At 42.0% G+C, this 7,330-nt stretch overlaps 1 protein-coding gene across 3 annotated transcripts in view; it reads right to left on the bottom strand.

Moving 5' to 3' along the window:
• The window catches only part of plekhg2 (pleckstrin homology domain containing, family G (with RhoGef domain) member 2), an 82,245-nt gene extending 74,915 nt beyond the window's left edge, over positions 1 to 7,330 (bottom strand). For all 3 annotated transcript variants that reach the window (XM_024277296.2, XM_024277300.2, XM_024277299.2), the window contains exon 1: positions 7,153 to 7,330. The gene's annotated coding sequence lies outside the window, so the exon portion shown is untranslated. The remainder of the gene's footprint in view (positions 1 to 7,152) is intronic.

Here is a 7,330-nt window from a genome sequence, read left to right as displayed (position 1 = left end):
ACAGTTGACAGAGAACAGCTGATAGAGAACAGATGATGGAGAACAGATGATGGAGAACAGCTGATAGAGAACAGATGATGGAGAACAGATTATGGAGAACAGCTGATGAAGAACAGATGATGGAGAACAGATGATGGAGAACAGCTGATGAAGAACAGATGATGGAGAACAGCTGATGAAGAACAGCTGATAGAGAACAGATGATTGAGAACAGATGATGGAGAACAGATTATGGAGAACAGCTGATAGAGAACAACTGATGAAGAACAGCTGATGGAGAACAGCTGATAGAGAACAGATGATGGAGAACAGATTATGGAGAACAGCTGATGAAGAGCGGCTGATGGAGAACAGATGATGGAGAACAGCTGATAGAGAACAGCTGATGAAGAACAGCTGATGGAGACACTCTGGTCTAAAAAATCCATCCATCCATCCATCCATTTTCTTGACCGCTGTGTCCCTTTCGGGGTCGCGGGGTCGCGGGGCGCCGGAGCCTATCCCGGCTGCTGATGGGCGAAGGCGGGGTACACCCTGGACAGGTCGCCAGTCTGTCTCAGGGCCTCAATCACACACATTCACTCTCACATTCACACCTAGGGGCAATTTAGAGTCACCAATCAACCTATGAAGCATGTTTTTGGACGGTGGGAGGAAGCCGGAGTCCCCGGTGAAAACCCACGCATGCACGGGGAGAACATGCAAACTCCACACAGAAAGGTCCCAGCCGGGAGTCGAACCGGGGCCTTCTCGCTGTGAGGCGAGAGCGCTAACCACTGCGCCACCGTGCAGCCCGGTCTAAAAAAATAAAGAACTAAAAGCTTCATTTGGTATTTTCTGCTCCACTGTCCTGTGTTGAATTGTGGGAAGTGGAGTCATCTCTGCAGTCAGAGGAACCGTCGTGAACTTGTCATCAGGTCGTAAAACTGCGCCCCCCCCCCCCCCCCCCCCAGCCCAACATGACTAACATCAACCTGAGGATCATCAGACTAATGACGAGGACTGACATGAGCGTGGAGGACGATGCTTCATGATGGGATGAGCTGCTCCACCTGAACATGACTCCGCCTCCTCTGCACACCTGTTGTAAACTGTGAGAACTGAGGAGTGTTCAGCCCTTCAGGTGGTTCTTCTGATCCTTTTAACTTCTTCATACGAACAGACGGTTCAAACGTTTGTCATGAAAACCTTCACCTCCTCCAGGAGATTCTTGACTCTTTTTGAAGTTTATCACTATTATTGATTTAAAACATTTGAAGCATCTAAATGTTTAAAAGCATCATGTCTGCTTCACCTCTGATGAACAAAACCAAAACTGAACAAGGAGATAAAAACCTTTAATATGTACGTTATCAGAGGATATTATGATAGTTGTAGAATTAAGGACGTCCTTCTCTTCATTGTCCTTCAGCAAACTGAAGATTAAAAAAATGCTTTTGCTACATTATCAGAAACTTACTGTTTTTCACGCCTGCTGGACGGATGGCGACAGCGAATGTTTGGCTCTCACAACCTCAGCTCTCCTTTCAGCCTCCTAGAGTCGGAGTCTGCAACCTCCAACACTAAAAGAGCCATTCGGGACACTTTCTTACAGATCAAGATCCAAAGAATCTGGAAAATCCCATGTTATCGTTGAGAAAAATACACAATGTTTATGTTTTTGGAATCATTAAAAATCATATTAAAAATGAAAATTTGATATATTATAATATTGAATTACAAATGTCTATGTGTTTAAAAAACTGTTTTATTTCTTTTACTTTTGACAGCAGCACCCACAACTTATTTTCAAAATAAAATACACCAACTAAGCAAAGTGATTTCAAAATAAAGTGATGTTCGTTATCATTAAGATTTTGGAGAACCACCATTATTTTTCTCATTTTACTTTCAAATATAAACAACATTGAAGTAGAATAAATAAACAAATCTTTTTATTCTCACTTTTTAAGATGTGAGGCACAAAACACTCAATTCTAGATCATTTATTATCTTAAGCTGCATTTGTTTAAAACTTCAACCACTTTAGAATAATTTACCAAAATACAAAACTTGTGGAGACTTTTATTTAACTAAGCTGACAATAGAAACACAAATTTAAAGAAAATTTCTACAGAATTTCTATGACATCATTTCGCTCTGTGGTTTGGCACATTCAAAATCTAAACAGAAATAGCAAAACTGAAATAATCAATCGATCATTTATTTTTTTAGCATTAGAACAACAGAGCCACAATAAAGGCATAAAAGATTCACGAGGATCCGGATTGGCCGGTTGCAGCCCTCTGCCCCACAGGAACTGTCCTGTTAGCTTCATGTAACCTGAGAAGGGCTCCCACGATTGGTCAACAAAGTCGACGACGAACCGACTATTTTAATAGACGATTAGTCGTTATTTTATATTATATGGAGTCAGAGTGTAGTAAAGTGGGAAGTTATAATGAGATTCTGCTAGATTTATGGAGTATTTTAGCATTTATTAAGATTGTTAGGATATTTTGGAGTTGAGCTAAGATTTCAGCTACATGCTAGCTGTTTTGGCTAATTTAGGATTTTTGTTTGTTTGTTTTTTAGGCTCTTTTGGAGTTCAGTTAATATTTCAGCTACAAGCTAGCTGTTTCAGCTAATTTAGGCTTTTTTTAGGCTAATCCGGATATTAGCTAATATTTCAGTTGTATGCTAGCTGTTTAGGATAATTTAGGATATTTTTTGTTTTTAGGCTAAAAAAAGAGTTTAGTTAGTACTTTAGCGGCGCACTAGCTATTTTAGACAATTTAGGCGTTTTCAGTCTTTTAGGATATTTTAAAGCTTATTTACTTTTTCAGCTTCATGCTAGCTGTTTTGGCTAACCAAGTTTTTTTGATTTTAGGTTTTGTTAGGCTGATTTGGCATTGAGATCATATTTAGCTGCTATCAGCTTCAGTTTTTTAGCAATCAGTTTCAGCATTTTCAGCTATCAGCACTAGCATCTTCGGCGGCCAAATGCATCTTCCAGCATCCACACTAGCATCATCACAGGTAATGTTATATATCTAGTTTTTAGCGAGTTTAAACCTAATGAAGGTTAAGATGAGTTCTTTACACCAATTTTGCGCATGACCTGATTAGTCGACTAATCGGAAAAAAATAATTGTTAGTCGACTATTAGAATAATGGTTTGTGGCAGCTTTACACATGAGCTCACAACAGTACGATTGGAAGTCTAGTGAGACTTTGCACAACCTGCACATCTGCAGCTGCAGGACCTGCAGCCAAACTGCACACTGATCAGCTAAAGACAACAAAAGTCCGCCGCCAAAATTCCCCGAAACACGAATAACTTTCATTTGCGTCACTGAATTCTTTCACTTTTCCAGCTCATTTAGCATCATTCAAATAACAAAAACTTTATTAGTTCAGCTCCCAACGTTCCTGACGTGCTAACTTCAGCTATCACACATACTTTTACAGTTACATTTATTATACGAACAATCAGAGAAAGCCCCTCTGCTGCCACCTGACCCTGGCGGGGGTTCAAACCCACAACCTCTGCTCCTCAGAGCCAGGCGTTGGAGCAGCTTTCCTGTGAAGAAGATCCACATTCTCTCATGTTTGGACCGACCACGAGAACCGCGTCCTGCATAAATCTGTGCGTGTTTGTTGTGATGCTGCTGGCGTTGTTTACCGAGCCGCTCTGTGGTCAGGAGCGCCGCGGTATCCAGCTGTCGCCTGAAAGCGCTCTCACAGCAGAGCCGGCGTCTGACCTCAGAGGACGCCAAACTGCTGGGCTAAATATTATAAACGACAACCACCGGTTACCCGGGAAACCGTCCCCCCACATCCCATAATTACGCTGTATGGGCTCCGTATTAAAAACTGCATCCAAATAGTTCAGATGATTGGGGTGCGTTTGGTCGGAGCTTCAGAATCAATGGCTGCTTGTTGTGGAGCTCCGAGGGTTTTTATCCAAACTCGTCGCTGAGGAAAGTTGGATGTTTGGAGGGGAACCAGAACGGGACCAGATCAGATCCACAGGCTGCTGGAGAACCTGAACGGGACCGGATCAGATCCACAGGCTGCTGGAGAACCTGAACGGGACCGGATCAGATCCACAGCCTGCTGGAGAACCTGAACGGGACCGGATCAGATCCACAGGCTGCTGGAGAACCTGAACGGGACCGGATCAGATCCACAGGCTGCTGAGGGTCTGTCTGCTGGCAGGATCCAGAGAACTTTCTGTTTTTGTTCGTGAACAAACCATTTAAGTTAGAAAGATGTGAAGAATTCTGCTAGCAGCTGAGTTAGCATGTTCAGCTTTAGCGTCTGACCTTCACGGCTCCGCCCCACTTTGACCTGTTCACCAACAAACGTTCTTTGTTTCCTTGTTAGGAGGAACTTCCTGCCAAACGCTTGTCTTGTAAAAGCTATGAAAGGAAATACAATTTTAGGGTCTGGAATCGATTGAAAAAATGTAACAAATTAATCGTAGACCTGGGGAACATAATTCTGATTAATCGCATTTTTTTGTTTCAGTATTTACCGACACCGTACTTCATGCAATTAATCACAACATGAAATCACACACAAAACCGTACATTTAAAATATGAATTTTTAAATACTGCTGTCAATTGATTTTTTTAAAAAATAACTAATTAATCGCAATCCCGGGAAAAAAAAACGCAATTAATCCCAATTTTCTGTCTTGCCAACCACTTATAATCACAAGATGAAACCACAAACAAAACAGTATATTTAGAAGGTTTATTTTTAATTATTGCTCTCACTCAAAAATGAACTGATTAATATTAAACACGGGAAAAAAATAACTGTGATTAATCTGGATTATTTTTTTACAGTAATTGCTGACCACTTACGAATAATCCCAATATGAAATCAAACACGAAATTATCCATTTAGAACGTTAATTTTTAGTTACTGCTGTCAATCCATTAAAAAAAATGAACTAATTAATCACAAACCTGAGTGTCAAATAATTACGATAAATGGCGACTATTTTGTTACAGTTTGTGTCGACCAATTATTATCTATGAATAATCACAATAAGAATGTTTATTTTTAATGAATTCTGTCAGTCGATTAAAACAATCAGATTAATCGCACTTTTGTGTTGTGTTACTCATCATTAACTGCATTACTAGGTACAATTATAGAACTTTTGAACAAAAACGGACCGGAATGAAAATGTACCTTCATTATTATTGAATTATTGTCTATTATTATTAAATGTTTAAATGTATCAAGTGTTAATCCAGAAGTGTAATCTGTGAGAATCACCAGCAGGATAAGCAGAACTATGAAGACTTTAAAGTCTCCAGTTTTACTCCAAGAACAGAGATGCTGACATAAGAAACGGACCTGCAGACCCAAAAAGAGAAAAGTTCTGGTCTCACAGCCCAAATGCTCCATTTCACTGTGAAAACTGCTTTAAAAAATCCACATTTATATCGTTTTCCTTTGGCGCTGCAGTCGAGGCTCAGCGACGTGTCGTCATGACAACGTGCCAGACCATGGTTACAATAGTCTGCTTTAGAGGAAAAGCGATCTAAACCCAATAAAAGAAAATTAAAATAATAAAAACGGACCGAATATTTACGTATTTTGTGTGGCAGAAGTGAGATGATGAAGAGTTTCAACGCTCATCCTGGATCCCTGAACCGTCAGATGCGAAGCAGGAGATTGGTTCTTAGAGAGGTGAACTTAATGTGCCTTCTTAGATATTTCATGTCAGCTCTGGACGGACTTTCAAGATCTTCCTGAAACACCACCTGGAGAGCCTCTGTGCTGTCCACTGTACCACAGAGCCCGGAGTGGGAAAACCTCCATCCATCAACACCAGGAAACTCCAGAAATGTCCTCCCCGGATCAGTGAAGATGAAGACGTTTGGGTCAGACCACCGCTCCCAGAAATGATCATCTAAACCAGAAGAACTCGGAGACAGCCTCCAAACTACCACAGGACTTCAGTGAGAAGATGAGACCCTGAACGCACCACCGTCAAACCAATGCTGCGTTCACTGACTCCTTTTGCTTTAAAGATGGAAGATAACGGAAGATTTGATAAAGATCCGTTACAAAAGAGGTCCTTTATGTTTCTTCATCTCAGGAAGTTCTACATTCGTTCTGGACTCTATGAGAATTAGAAAGTTTATACGTTTTGAACCAAAAGACATCCAACACATAAACGTTAGAGTAAACCGGACGAGGTCCGATCATGGTCCCGTCATGTCTGACTGATTCTCTCCTGGATCCTGGAACCAGAGATCCATCCTTCAGCGTCCTCCAGTGATTGAGTAAATCTGAAGGTTCTGGTTCCGTTTGGACCCTCAGCTGCTCCGTTTTACCACTAACAGGGTCATTGTTCTCATGGTGTTGATGATTGGCATCATCTGATGGAACCACAAAACGCTGCATGTGTCAGAGTGGAGCTTCAGGTTCTGACACGCCGCCTGCTACAATCTTTACAACCACTTCTTCTGCAGAACATCAGGAACACCTTCATGACAAACTCCAGCTCTGTGGGACGTGGACCCAAACCTTTGGATGTCAGTCCAGGAAACAACAGACGGAAAAGAGAGAAGTTAAAGATAAACTGATGAAAATGAGAAGTGATCTGAACCAAGAGGTCCAAACGCAGAGTTTGGTTTTCTCTGCAGAAGAATTTATGATCCAAAAACATCAAGTTCTGATGGAACAACAGAAACAAAAACACCAAAAAACTCTTTTCCTGACATATTTTGGCCTTTTGCGCTTGCCATAGCAGAGGAACATGAACAAAAGGGGTAATGTTTGATGAGGCCCCTCCTACCTGAGCTTTAATCCATGACATTAGATCACGTGACAGTTCATCTCATGGTTTCTGAACCAGAATCTCCATTTCTTCATCTGAACTTCATCATCTGGATTATCAGTTTGTAACTGAACCAAATACGAATCTTAAACATGTTTGATCTTTCATGGTCTCTTCATAATAGAATGAGCTCCAGCGCCACCAGCGCCACCTGGTGGATGTCTGCTCCCTCTGAGGATGAGGAGTCTCATCATTCCAGGATGAAGATTCTCCACGGAAAACTTTGAACTTCCAACCCGAGATGCTGCTGGGCGCGTGCGCGTGCGAAAGCGATCTGCAGAAAACCGAGAGCTCGTGCGCGTACCTCAGTGCCGGAGCGCGTGCCCGTCCCCGCGCGCTTCTCTCCTTCAGTCCGCGGACCGCGCGCCTCATGCGCGCAGAGAACTCCTCTTCCTCCTCCTCCTCCTCCGGACGGGTCCAAAGAGCGGTTCCGACTCGGAACGAGAAGTGGACAAAGAAATCCAACACACGCAGACACGCTC

The sequence above is a fragment of the Oryzias melastigma genome, linkage group LG13 (genome assembly GCF_002922805.2).
Source record: "Oryzias melastigma strain HK-1 linkage group LG13, ASM292280v2, whole genome shotgun sequence".
NCBI classification, from domain to species: Eukaryota; Metazoa; Chordata; class Actinopteri; order Beloniformes; family Adrianichthyidae; genus Oryzias; species Oryzias melastigma.
The sequence above is the reverse complement of the archived record's forward strand: the minus strand, read 5'-3'. Positions and strand labels throughout refer to the sequence as shown.